Source organism: Silene latifolia, chromosome X (assembly GCF_048544455.1).
Source record: "Silene latifolia isolate original U9 population chromosome X, ASM4854445v1, whole genome shotgun sequence".
Taxonomy (NCBI): Eukaryota; Viridiplantae; Streptophyta; class Magnoliopsida; order Caryophyllales; family Caryophyllaceae; genus Silene; species Silene latifolia.
This window is the reverse complement of record NC_133537.1, coordinates 300,488,105-300,503,242: the sequence shown is the minus strand read 5'-3', so window position 1 is coordinate 300,503,242 and position 15,138 is coordinate 300,488,105. Positions and strand designations below refer to the sequence as shown.

Genomic DNA, 15,138 nt, shown 5'->3' with positions numbered 1-15,138 from the left:
CACTATGACGATTCTTAGGAACACCAATCAACTCCTCAGGGGAGAGATGAGCGTAACAATATGAAAGAGCTTCGTCTAAAATAGCGCGTTCAGCAATACAACCTTTCGGACGATACCGATTAGATGTATAGTCCTTGTAGACTTTCATCAATCTTTCGAAAGGATACTGGTATCTCAAGTACACGGGCTCAGGGTACAAAATCTCCCTAACCAAGTGAATGGTCAGATGAATCATGATAGTGAAGAAAGAGGGTGGAAAATACATTTCCAACTGACAAAGAGAGGTTACAACGAGGTCTTGCAATGAATCCGCGTCATCGGGATCGATGACTTTCTCGCATATGGACTGGAAGAAGAGACAGAATCTAGTTATAGAATATCTTACCTTTTCAGGTAAAATGGAACGAATAGCCACAGGTAGTAATTATTGCATCAAAGTGTGACAATCATGTGACTTTAACCCGGTGAGTTTTAGGTCTTGCATCGACACTAGGCTTTTGATGTTCGACGAATAACCATGTGGCACTTTAATTCCATTCAAGCATGCACAGAACTCTTTTTCTCATTCCGTGAAAGGGTATAAGTCTGGGCGGTGAAAATGTACGATTACCTCTCTTCCGTGGTGCCAACTCTAGCCTAATACCCATCATTTTCATATCTTCCCTAGCTGCGGCGTTATCCTTTGTTTTACCAGGAACATTCAGAAGGGTATTGATAATATTATCACGACATTTTTCTCAATGTGCATGAAATCGAGGCAATGCACGACCTATAGGTCGTGCCAATATGGAAGTTTATCAAAAAATATGGATCTTTTCTTATACCCACGAATAGACAATTTAGAGCCGCTCTTCTTCCCATAATCTATCTCAATATGCTTTACTTTCTGATAAACTTCATGCCCACTCAAAATTCTAGGAGGTTGACGAAGTTCTTGTCTTCCATTGAATGCTTTCTGCATCTTGCGATAACAATGGTCATGATACAAGAACCTCCTATTTCCCATATACACATACTTACGAGAAGACTTCAAGTATTCAGACTTGATATCCTCCCCACACAATGGACAAGCCTCTTTCCCATGAACTGTGTGCCCAGAAAGGTCGCCATAAGCCGGATAGTCAGATATTGTACACAATAACATCGCCCTCAAATTGAAAGTTTCGTTCTTATATGCATCAAATACTTCTATCCCACTATCCCACAACAATCGTAAATCATCTAGAAGAGGTTCCAAATATACATCTATATCATTTCCAGGTTGTTTAGGGCCGGAAATTAACAACGACAACATCAAATACTTTCTTTTCATGCACACATATGGAGGTAAGTTATAAATAGCCAACACTACTGGCCAAGTACTATGTTGGCTACTCATGTTTCCGTGTGGGTTCATTCCATCAGTGGACAGCGCTAGACGTAAGTTTCTAGGTTCATTGTCGAACTCGGAATACTTAGCGTCGAACGATTTCCATTGCATACCATCTGCCGGGTGTCTTAGCTTTCCATCATTTATTCTTCCTGTTTCATGCCAAGTTAACATTTTTGAATCATCGGGATTCGCATAAATCCTTATGACTCTTGGTATATCAATGGAAAATACCACAACACCTTAGCCGGGATCCCTTCCTTATCCTTATAACGCCACTCCAAACATTTAGGGCAATTGGTTAAGTTTTGATATAATTTCCGATACAATATGCAATCATTTGGACATGCATGTATTTTCTCATATTTCATACCCACTCCTCTTATTAGTTTTTTCGCCTCATATGTCTTAACAGGTAGAACATTACCATCAGGAAGCAACTCCTTTATCAAGGCTAAAAAACTAGTGAAACACGTGTCACTCACCCCATTTGCCCCCTTGATATTATACAACTTCACCACAAATAGACATTTTTGTGAACTTATAACCGGGATACAGAGGTGCTTCAGACTCACACAACTTCTCATACATGTTGTTAAGGTCATCCCAATTACTAGTGTCATCACCTACATCTTCAAAAGCAATCGACTCATCATCATTCTCTTCATTATCTATAGACCCAACATTCAACTTCTCTACTTCCAACTCTTCCAACTCAAAAAACTCGAGAAACTCAGGATCATCAGTTAACCTTTCATGTACCTCAATATCATCTTCTTCAGAGTTATTCTCTTCCTTTAATGATTCCCCATGAAAAATCCAACGTGTATAGGATCGACTAAATCTCCACTTTTCTAGGTGTATTTTAACGTCCGGAAAAGCCATATAGCTAATGTTACCACATCTTTCACAAGGACATGCAATACTAGAAGAACCTTTCAAATTGTTCGAAACGAATTCATAAAATTCAGCTAAACCATCCTTGTAGTTGCGGTCACTCATATTTGCATCAATCATCCAAGTTCGAGTCATTATTCTACATTCGTAATAATAGGCAACTAATTCAGAAAATACAATAATAGGCAAACAAATAAACGAAATTCAGGAAAGCAATTAAGCTAAATTATCAACAAATTAGATAATAACCCAAAAAATCCTATATCTATAAGCGTTGCTAAGAAACATATATATACCTGATTGATAAACACGATGAGGGAGAGAAGACGGTGACAACGAAAGGACGGAGATGAAGACAGAGAGACGATCAGGGAGGAATGGAGGATGATATAGTAGCAGTATTAGCTTGTGTTTGTGTTTTGTAGCGTATAGCAGAATAAAGCAATCTGTTGTTCTTAAGATTTTCATAACATTAATAACAACGGTTATTGAGTCTTCAACCGTTGTTAAAAAGTATTAAAAACGGGTTCTAATATAACCGTTGTGATTACTTTTCACTAATTTTGCGCCAAATTATTAACAACGGTTAAAATGTATTACAGATTCAACCGTTGTTATTAGTTTTTATATTAACACCGGTTTTTCAAGTATGACCCGTTGTTAAACCAATAACAACGGTAAACAACACGGAAACATTGTAATTAAGTTTGGTAAAATTCGCGGCATCAATTCTACAACGTGTTTTGATGATTTTCGTGAATAAGCGTTGTTAAAGGGCCGTTGTAGTTGCCTGTATTTGTAGTAGTGCCCCCTGCCAATTGTAACCGTACCATTAATACTCAACTACTAACAACCGCCTCATATAACCACATCTTATACTCTCTCACAACCATACATATCAATCTGGTCTCTACAAAATCAACCCCTTTAGAATTGCTACCTTTCTAATATACCATCACCCTTAACCACTAGTCACAAACCATAACATTATCACTATCCGGACATCAAACCTCTTACACTCATCTCTAAACATCACGATTTCTTTCCTATCTTTGGTTAACATCCCAAACAACGAACATCGAATCCATCAACAAAATTACCTCAACATTCTTCCCAATACTATCCTTAATTGTATCATCATTTAACTCTCCACCAAAAAAATCTCGTATCGTGCAAATACTCCACCAACTTCATACTCCCTTAATTCCTCGAAACTCATGATTAATCATGTTGTCCTGAAACTTCTGTATAACCATTAACTTACTTACTCTTGATAGTATCATACATCTCGACGATTCCTTACTTTTATGTCACATAATTCCGGTGAACATTTTTCTCAACTTACTTTTATCCTTCTTTTCTCTTTATACTCAACAATACCATTTAATAGCTCAACTCCTTATTACTTCTACCTAACTCTTTAGTGCTTCAATTACCTTCTCATCGCTCCAAAACTCAAATCCCATTATTTTATATCGATATCATCTCACTCTTTCTTACCATGGATCTTCTCTTATTATGCTATCACTCACACTTGCCACTAATCTATCCATAAAATCAACGTTCATTGTTCAAACAATTTCATCTCCTTTGTACCTCTCTAGAAATCAGAATTCATTTCATACCGTTAATTGCCCAAGGAAATCACACAGTAGTTTCATCTCTTAATAAACCAAATCTCCCAAACTCACTCACTGTGTACAAATCTACCTCGCGACATGTCTCCATAAAGTTCATTGTATACCACTCTTCTCAACCCCTTTAAAATGAACTTTCACTACATATATCCTTAACCCACACGACTCCTAACCATCTCCTTCCATAATTCTTTACACATCTCAAGCTGCCACTATCCACATCCTTACTTTTAATCTTTTTATTCTCACGTTCCTTAGACTCACATCATCCCTTTCCCATATTCACTTGCTTTTACGTTACTCAACACACAATCATATCACTGATCTCATCTCAGAAAACATGCTCTATGTCTCAATTAAGCCATAACGATCTTCCTTTTCTTTTTCCACTATCTATCACAACCACATATAACTCATGTCCTCCCACCGAACTCATACTCACCACAAAGCCACTCCTTACATCATAAGATTGGGTAACTTACGCATCAGGATCAACATACATATAAAACAATGCATAAAGAAGCAAAATAACACCTTTGAATTAAACATAATATGCAACGAAGTCGAAAGACAAGCATATGACCCAAAACAGGGGTCACTAGATCGAGTATAGGCCACTCGATCGAGTAAGTGACTTACTCGATCAAGTAGGTGAAAGTCAGGGACACGTATATAAAAATTACCAGGGCTACTCGATCGAGTAAGGGGTACTCGATCGAGTACCAAGGTGCACTCGATCGAGTAAGGGCCACTCGATCGAGTCTATGCATTTCTTAAGATCGTCCGGTTTTAGAAACGTCATAACTCACTCATTTCTTGGTCGTTTTGGGCGTGTGACCTATAGTTAGAATCGTAAAAGAACAAGCTATCACCTCCAATTAGAATCACATCAAAATCATTTATATATCTTAAGTTATAACAGTTTAAAGACAACCTCTTTATAATCGAAAAACACAACTACTTGATTTTACTTCCAAACAACTTAAACGACAACAAGGTAAACAAAAACAACCCAATACTCATAAAACCAGTAGTCCCAATCACATGTTACTATTTTCGAAAGCAAAGCAACAACATTCATCATGCACATAATTTATTTAACTTGCCAATCATGACTTACCCACATGCTTTTATTCTATCACTTTTCGTAAACAAAATCACAAATACATGACATCAAGTCCCCTATTCACATGTTACTAGCATAACAACATTATAAAATAACTTCCATTATGTAACATGCTTAATCATAAATCATATTATCATACAATAATTATTCATCTTTTTCCACTAATTCATCCATCATGCCACATATTTATTCACCATATTCGTTCAACCTATTCACCCAACACATGTTCAATTCACAGTCCCAACTTTCTGTACTCTTACTCAAAACGACAACAACCACATAAATACTTACGCATCGCTTTATATATATATATAAACAAAACACTTTTCCTTACATAATTATAACATGCCAAATTACATGTATCAATCATTATACTTTCATGCTTTACAATCAACCAACATACAATTCACGTCATCATCATCTTTCAATTCAGATCCCCCATCCTCCACATGCATGCATCCATAAATTCATACAACATACTACTACATAGATACACAAAGCACACAATAAGCACATAACGATCCCGACACATATCCCATGGTGACCGGTTCAAAATTGTAGGGCGAGTTCGCAACTTTAGGACGTCTCCCAAGTCTTTGCATTAGCTCCTACAATTTCTACCCCGGGTTCATTTTATTTGACTCCCTATGTTCATTGGATTCATTGGTTACAGGTTTCAGGATCGTCGCTCTGATATCATTTTGTAACACCCCCATACTCCAAGTGCCTTACCAGGACCACTCAAGGCATGGAAGTGCTACCATCTCGGTTACCCGAGGCAATAATAATCATAAGACAATAAAGAAACGTACTTTAAAAGTAAATATAATTTAAGTGATTACATGTCTCAAACCAAAACTGTCAAACTGAAATACAAGGTTCTCAGACGATCTACTGATAAAACTATCAAAGCTATAAGACATCGTCGACACAAATGAAGACTTCTAATCGCCACGTGATGACTCATCCTACTATCCCATACGCGCAATCTCATACCGCTCAATAACCGCTCACCACCCCGAATGGATCACCACGCTTTTAAAACAATAAACGGGTCGATTAATCAATCACAATTTATATAATCCAACAACACAACAAACAACACAACTCAATCGTCACGGATATACTCCGAACTCCATCACCAACTCCACAATCGACTACACACTAAAGTGTGTAGCCCCCCCAGTGCCCATCGCAACAGTCAATCCACGCTGCCAGTGGGGGACCGCAGCCGTTCCCACCTAATCCCCGCTCATCTCCGTCGAGCGATAAACCCAAATCCATTAATGTGCACATCCCTTCTGTGGCGGGTTCCACAGAAGGCGAATAATGGACGTGAAGCCACTCCCGCAAGTGACTCCACTCAGCCAGGGATGCGCCCCGAGGAACACAGACAGATACAAACAATCACAACTACTAAACAGCAATCAAAACCAACAACCGTCACAATACTCGTATGATAACAATCAACAAACACAAATCACCACCAACACATTATGGGACAAATACTGAGTAGGGAAGCCCTACCTGGATAGCAACACATTCAGACGATCTCAACAGCTGTTATCAAAAAGCCTCCTCTACGAATCCTCCTCCTAACATAACATCACATAAATCACTAACCACATAAAACTAACACAACTCCCCAATTCCAAAAATTAGGGTTTAACGAAACTTAATAAAATATAACAAATTCGGTACGTAGATCTTACCCTCGACGCAAGGATCACAAAGATGCAAAGAAAGATGAATTTCGACCTTCCAAGCTCCGGGATTTGTCAATAATGCGATGAATGCGAAGTACGTAGATTGAAATTTCTTTTGAAAGTGATTAGGTTTGTAAAAGCGTATTATGAAAGTGACGGAAGTGTTTATATATTAATTCGCATTATTAACAAAACCCGACAAAACATTACCCGTAAATCGGGCTACTCGACGAGTAATCGACGTACTCGATCGAGTGCCGCTACTCGATCGAGTACCAAGGCTACTCGATCGAGTACCCAACAGTCGAAACTATTTTAAATCGTAAACACCCTTACTCGACAGAGTAAGGCCCACTCGATACAGTACCCAGAGACTCATAAAACCGTAGTATTACAATATCCTTATTCCAGAAAAGGTTAGTATTTAATAATGTGTTTATTACTTTTTTTAAATTAGAGCTGATGTTGTCTTGCTTGCTGCTATACCATGATGTTGCTATGCAGTATTTGATGTTGTTACAATAATGTCTTGTCTTTGTTTTTTCCGCAGATGTAATCAACCCGTCACAAGAGATTCAAAGAAGACAAAAGTTTAGATATAGACGAGGTAAGGGACATGTTGGGCAAATACGTCTTAGAACATAGAAATGCATGATACTCGAGTTTAGATCACTTATTAGTAAATTTTTTGTTGAAGTTAGGGAATGATTAGTTCATGTAAATTTAACTCCTTGTAAGTGTGTGTGTATATATATATATATATATATATATATATATATATATATATATATATATATATATATATATATATATATATATATATATATATATATATATATATATATATATGATGTCATTGTGGTTGAATTGAATCTATTGAGTTCGATGAACCCAAAAGTGTGATTTATGCTTTGGTGTTTGGTATATGGTGTCTTTGATATATGCGAGGTTTTTGAATGGCATGAAACAAATTTAATTTTTAAAAACATTAGGAGTTCGTAATAAAAACGGTTACTAAAAAAAACCGTTGTGAATACCTTTCACAACTGTTACTAAAAAAACCGTTGTGAATACCTTTCACAAATACCGAGCATAATATTCAACAACAGGTTTTAAACGAAGAACCGTTGTTAAAAGTCTTCACAATTTTGGAGGGAAAGTTACAACAACGGGTTTTAAACAAAGAACCGTTGTTAATACAAATTTCAACAACGGGTATGTAGCATATACCCGTTGTTAAAAGTCTTTACAATTTTGGAGGAAAAGTTACAACAACGGTTATACATATGACAACCGTTGTTATATTATTCCCACCAAATTTTTGAAACACTTTCCACAACGGCTTACACGCAACAACAACGGCTTTTAATCGTGGTGAATACTTTCGACAACGGTTTAAGTAAATAACCTAACCGTTGTAAATACCTTTTACAACGGCCGCTTTAACAACGTCCGATTTTTGTTTTTATAACGGTTTTTACCCGTTGTTATAGCCTGTATCTGTATCTGTAGTAGTGATAGTATATAACTGATACTATCGTCATCTATACACCAGCCAACCAACAAATGCATAGTATAACTGACTGCACCAACATGCATGAACAACGTCATGACTCATCTCATAGGATTATATAACTGACTACCCTACTTATCATATGAACAAAAGTAATCAATGACTCATACCCATAAGGACACATACGTTGAACACAATACAACATATGAGACAAGTATTAACTATCAATGTTATAGTAACCTTAACCATAATATGAACTCTGGATGCAAGGTTATAGTAACCTCTACTATAACTTCAGTATATATAACTTGAAGTTATACTACCTCAACCATAACCTTAACACAAAACTCAAAGTTATACTAGCATTAACCATAACCTTGAGCCATAATCCCAGGGTTACATTAGTTACAGCTATAACCTTGACTCGCACTTCAATGTTATAGTAGGTTCAGTTATAACCTTGAATTCATATTTCCAAGGTTATACCTCAAACAGCCATAACTTGAGTAACAACCCAAAGTTGTATTAACTTTAGCTATAACACTTGAATCATCATCAAGGTTATACTAGCTTTAGCTATAACTAAAGAACTCTTGGCCGCCTATCATGCCGCCACTAGGGTTCGATTCGCAAACCCTAATTGCGCTAATGACACCCATATTAAACGTGTAAACAATATACGTGACATAATTAAAACATTAAATCATATACGAACATGCGAAAACATAATTAACATGATAATAAACAATCAAAACATGTACTAATCATACAAATCAATCATTAAATCACATTAATTGCATCAATTGGCATAAACACAATTAAAGGAAAACACCTAGTTACCTTTTTAAGCAAATACTTCTAAAGATCGTCTTCAACGATATAAACGTCTTCTCCAGGTGCAGTCTCCATGCCTTTATTGAATCGTTTTGCAGTTAACTCCACCTGGAACACCTCAATTGAATGGTGTGTCCGAACGGAGAAATCGAACATTACTTGATATGGTCCGATCCATGATGAGTCACACGGTAGTACTTGATTCATTATGGGGTTTTGCTCTTTTGTAAGCTGCTCTTATACTTAACCGAAGTCCGACTAAAGCTGTCGCCAAGACTCCATATGAAATGTGGAAGGGAACGGTCCCTAACTTGTCCTTTATTCGGGTTTGGGGCTGCGAGGGTTATGTCAAGTGGAGACACGAGGATAAGCTCGGCCCGCGATCGGTCAAGACATACTTTATTGGTTATCCAAAAGGAATGTTTGGTCATTACTTCTATTCGCCTACCGAACATCGAGTTTATGTTGCGGCTAGTGCGACGTTCTTAGAGAAAGAATTTCTCGAGAACAAGACAAGTAATAGAACCTTCGAGCTGTCGGAGATTCCAGAACCAACAACCGAGGAACAGATGGAGGAAGTTGTTCCTCCAACTAATGATATGGTTAATATTCCTGAGGAACCTAGGAGGTCGGGTAGAGTCTCTAATCCTCCAGACAGATACATTGGTATGGTCGAAGAGAATGACGTTTAACTCCTAGAGAGTAATGAACCCGCTACCTATAAAGGTGCTATGGCCTGTTCCGACTCAAAGCTTTGGCTTGAAGCCATGCAATCCGAGATGGACTCCATGTATGAGAATGACGTATGGGATCTTGTTGATTTACCTAATAAGGTAAAACCTCTACAGTGCAAATGGCTTTACAAAATAAAGCATTCTGTAGACGCGCAACCAGATACCTATAAGGCACGACTAGTGACAAAAGGTTTCACCCAAGTGCACGGATTGCATTATGATGAAATTTTTGCACCTGTAGTCATGCTACGTTCCATTCGGATAATCTTAGCGATTGCCGCTTTTCATGACTATGAGATTTGGCAAATGGATGTGAAAACCACCTTCTTAAACGGTTATTTGGAGGAGGAGTTGTACATGGTGCAACCCGAAGGTTTCATAGATCCTGAGAATCCTAAGAAAGTGTGCACGTTTAAGCGTTCCATTTATGGACTTAAGCAAGCTTCTCGGAGTTGGAATCATCGTTTCGACCAGGTGATAAAAGAGTATGGTTTCACTCGATCGGTCGAGGAACCATGCTTGTATATCAAGTCGAGTGGGAGCAAGATTGTTTTCTTGATATTGTATGTCGATGACATACTCTTGATTGGGAGTGACATTCCTCTCTTATCTTCGGTTAAAGGATGGTTGAAGAACCATTTCCAGATGAAAGATCTGGGTGAGGCACAACGCATATTGGGAATCCGTATCTACCGAGATAGATCACGACGGACGTTATCACTGAGTCAGGAGTCTTATTTGGATAAGATTCTTGAAAGGTTCAAAGATGACCAACTCCAAGAAGGGGAACCTTCCAATGACGTCTGGGATGCAGTTGAGCAAGTCTCAGTCACCCACGACGCCTGAAGGGATTGAGCGCATGAGTCGTGTTCCTTATGCATCTGCAATAGGATCAATCATGTATGCCATGATATACACACGTCCAGACGTGGCATATGCATTGAGTATGACGAGTCGGTACCAAAAGAATCCAGGTGAAACACATCGGATAGTCATAAAAATATCCTTAAGTACCTACGGAGGACTAAGGATAGGGTATTGACTTATGGAGGAGATACTAAGCTATGCGCAATCGGTTACGCAGATGCTAGCTTCCAAACGGATCGAGATGATTCAAAATCTCAGTCCGGGTTCGTCTTCACTCTTTGATGTGACCATAATTAGCGCATATTTAGCCCTTGAATTAGCCTTGTTCCCATGCTTTTTAGTGCATATTTGGGTCATTTATTATCTTTAGTTCTTTGTTTTGCATATTCTTTGAGATTTTGATCCCTTGGTAGGAAAGGAGTAAGAATCTTGCATTTTCATGGCAAAACGAGACTAAATTGATCGAATTCAATGACCAAGCATCAAGGAGAAACAAGATTAGAAGGCCTTTGTACATATTATAGTAGATGAGCAATGTTGAGAAAGGATCCTTGAGTCCCGAAGAAAATCCCCAAGGATTCTATGAAGAAAAGGGAAGAAAAGAAGAAGAAATGTTGCTGAGGCACAATCCGTGCGGATTGTCTACAATCCGGCCGTCCTCCACATGCACAATCCGTGCGGTTTCATCCCAAGACGCTCGGGTTTGCCACCACTAGAATCCGCCCGGATTCAACTGAAGCCGCCCGTTTTCCACCGCCTGAATCCGCCCGTCCCGACTCCAAAACGCACGGATTCCTGTACAGCACAATTTCGTCTTCTCCAAGCTACAAAGAAAGAAGCCCTTCCTTCGAAAAATACCGGCTCCTCCCTGCTCAATCTAAAAAGTGTAATTACTAGTTTAGCCCTTAGTTAACCCTAATGCATCCCCCTAATTTCCACTATAAATACCGCATTAGTCTAATTAGAAGAGCATGTTCTTCTTATCAATTATTAGAGTAGTTAATACCAATCAAATCTCTCTTTAGTTTTGTAATCAACAATTAATCAAGTTTTAATACAAGTTTTATTTCCTTAATCTCTCTTTTGTTCATCCTTTATTTTGGGTAATTGAAGATTATTTGGGTTATTATTGGGAGATTGACAACCTCTCAATCAAGCATCAAGTACTTCTTTTATCTTTGCTTTATTATTGGAATCATTAGTAGGTATAATCCTCTTAATCCCTTTTTAATTATTGTTAATTACTTTCATTTGTTCATCATGTTTCATTTTGTTGGTATGATTGACAACCTTGCTAGCATGATCAACATGATAATGAGTGAGTAGTCTCTTAGCTAGGGTTAATGGGTGATTAGGGGAAACCAACATGGGGAATGATTCATGCTTAAATTAATATGCTTTCATGATTTATTTGCTTGCTTGTTTTGATCTCAACTCATGCACATGTTATGTTTGATGAAATGCGAGCCTATGAATCCTTGCATTTTTACCCATCACCTATCTTTTCAATGAGACTTGTAAGACATAAACCAACTCGAGTCTCATTAGACCATGCATGTTGTTGAGTAGGGAAGATTAAGTCGACTTGTAGGTGTTGTACAATCTAATCGATTCGGCTCCGGGACCCAAACTTTCCTAGGATTGTAAGATATAACCCAACTCAATCCATCACAACAATAATTGCTTGCTTATAATTTGAGAACATGTTTGTATGATCAATTCCCATGATTCTCCTATGACCCCATGACACCCTAGTGCTTTTTATCAATTGTTTACAACCCTTTTAATCCATCTTGCTTTTTTATTACCATTGCTATTTTAGTTTAGTGACCTTCTACATCAACCCAAATTCTGACACCCCTAAGATACCACTAGTTTCAATAGAAATCTCATCTCAATTCCCGTCCCTTGGGATCCGACCTTTACTTGCCTCTTTACTAATTGTAGAGTTGTTTGTGAAGCTATAAATTGTGTTTTGATTCGGACGTGACCCAACGACCACATTTATTTAATTGTGAATACGAAACGGACCGATCAAAAATGGCGCCGTTGACGGGGACGGTGTTTACTTGATTTAGATTTTCTTACATTGTTATTAGTTGTGTCTTTCTTTGCCTTGGGGAAGTAAAACTCCTCAAGGTTTGTTCTAATTGTTTTCAAGTTGTTTGATATTTTGCATGTCTAGAAGGTCACAAGGTGATTTGTTACCTTTTGACCGTGAAATTGAAAGAACTTTGACAACCAATAGGAGACTTGCTAGGAGGAATTTGAGAGGTATTAGTGAGGTTGTAGATATTCAACCAACTATTGAGTTCATCAACCCTTTTGCAAGAGAAGGTGAGGAGAACCCATTACAAAATACCCCACAAAATCAACCTACAATGCCTAAGTTTTCATCGTATTCCGTACCCACCGAGGAGAACCTACCCAATGGTACTCCCACACCACAACATCTAACCGGAAATTTTATTGCCAAATCCACCTTTATCCAATTAGTCGAAAGGAGCCAATTTGGGGGGATGCCTAGTGAAGACCCTCATTCTCATATGGAAACCTTTTGTGACTATTGTGATGCGATTTCTCAAACCGGTGTAACTCAAGACCAAATTCGATGGGTCTTATTTCCTTTTTCTCTAATCGGCACCGCGAAACAATGGTTGAAGGGCCTTGATAAGGCCACTCTCGGAATTGATTCTTGGAAGAAGTTGGCTCTAGCTTTCTACAAAAAATTCTACCCACCGGAAAAGACTAACATGCTAAGAGCTCAAATTACGGGTTTTAAGCAAAGGGATGAAGAATCTTTGTATGAAGCTTGGGAGCGGTTCAAGGGAATTTGTCGCTCATGTCCTCACCATGGACTTAGCGAATGGTTCTTGGTACAACAATTTTGGAACGGTTTATATGAAGATTCAAGGAACATTCTCAACATGGGATCAAATGGAATGTTCACCGAAGTTGATGACAATCAAACATGGAACAAAATTGAGGAAATGGCGGTCCATAACTCACAATATAGTAGACCTCGCAAGGCTACTAGAGGAGGAAAGCATGAAGTAGACTCCGTTACTCAATTGGGTGCTCAACTTAGTGCTCACATTGACACAATCAATTTGAAGTTTGAAAAAGCTATGGCTAGACTTGAAGAAGTCTCAAAATCACCAAAGCATCATGTTAATGCCATGACGGCATCTTCATCAATCCCAAGTGGGATATGTGAGAATTGTGGAACTTTGGGACATGACCAAAGTGAATGTAGGGGAACAAATGAACAAGTGAATGCTTTCCAAGCATACAAGAGTGGTACCCCTTATTCCAACTATTACAATGAGAACACCAAATTCCATCCAAATCTCTCATACAAAAGCCAAAATGTTCAAAACCCTCAAACAACATACACCCCACCTCCCATGAGAAACCAAAATCAAAGACCCTTTTACAATCAAAACCAAGGTTACCAAAATCAAAATCCATACAATCACCAAAATGACCAAGGTTTTGATGTTCAAAAAGCGGTCCTCCAAATGCAAAAGAATCAACAAGAATTTTTCACTCAAATGAAAAAAGATAGTCAAGCAAAGGAAACCACCATCAATAACATCCTAGCTCACACCAAGATGTTGGAAACCCAATTGACTCAACTAGCATCTTCAAGCTCACAAAGACAAAAGGGGCAATTACCACCTCAAAGTAATCCCCCAAGACATGAAACGGTTAGTGCCATTCACTTGAGAAGTGGTACAAGGTATGAAGCACCAAAGAAGCAAGTTGAGGATGAAGTTGTGGAAGCTAGTGATAAGGAAGAAATTGTGCAAAACTCCAAAGATGGAGAATCATCAAAAGAAGAGGTTTCAAAGAAAAATGAAGACAAGGTCAAGGAGAAGGAGCCCATTGTGATTAGACTTCCTTTTCCAAGTCGTCATGCCAAGCCCAAATTTGATGACCAACTTGGAAAGTTTATGGAAATTGTGAAGAATTTGGAAGTCTCGATTCCTTTCACGGAATTAATCAATCACGTGTTACCTATACGAAATACATGAAAGACATCCTCACAAAGAAGAAGTCGATCCGGAAACTTGAGACTATCGCCTTCACTAAGGTGAGTAGTGCAATACTTCAAGGGAGTTCACCTCCAAAACTAAAGGATCCGGGAAGCTTCTCAATACCGTGTACCATTGGCGACACCATGATCAACAAAGCCTTATGTGATCTAGGGGCTAGTGTGAGTGTTATGCCGTACTCGGTGAGTAAAAGGTTGGGGATGGGAGAGCTTAAATGCACCAATATCACACTCCAAATGGCCGATAGATCGACGAAGACACCATTAGGGATATGGGAAGATGTTCCCGTACGAATTGGGAAGTTTTTCATCCCAGTGGACTTTGTCATTGTTGATATGGAGGAAGATTCCAACATTCCAATCATTCTAGGAAGACCTTTCCTACACACCGCGGGTGC

The 15,138-nt window shown here is 38.4% G+C and overlaps 1 non-coding gene across 1 annotated transcript; it reads right to left on the bottom strand.

The window, feature by feature from the left end:
* Positions 1-13,436: 13,436 nt before the first annotated feature.
* On the bottom strand, positions 13,437-13,543 carry LOC141625903 (small nucleolar RNA R71). The gene has a single exon (XR_012535647.1). It is a non-coding gene; the product is annotated as a small nucleolar RNA R71 (small nucleolar RNA).
* Positions 13,544-15,138: the final 1,595 nt, after the last annotated feature.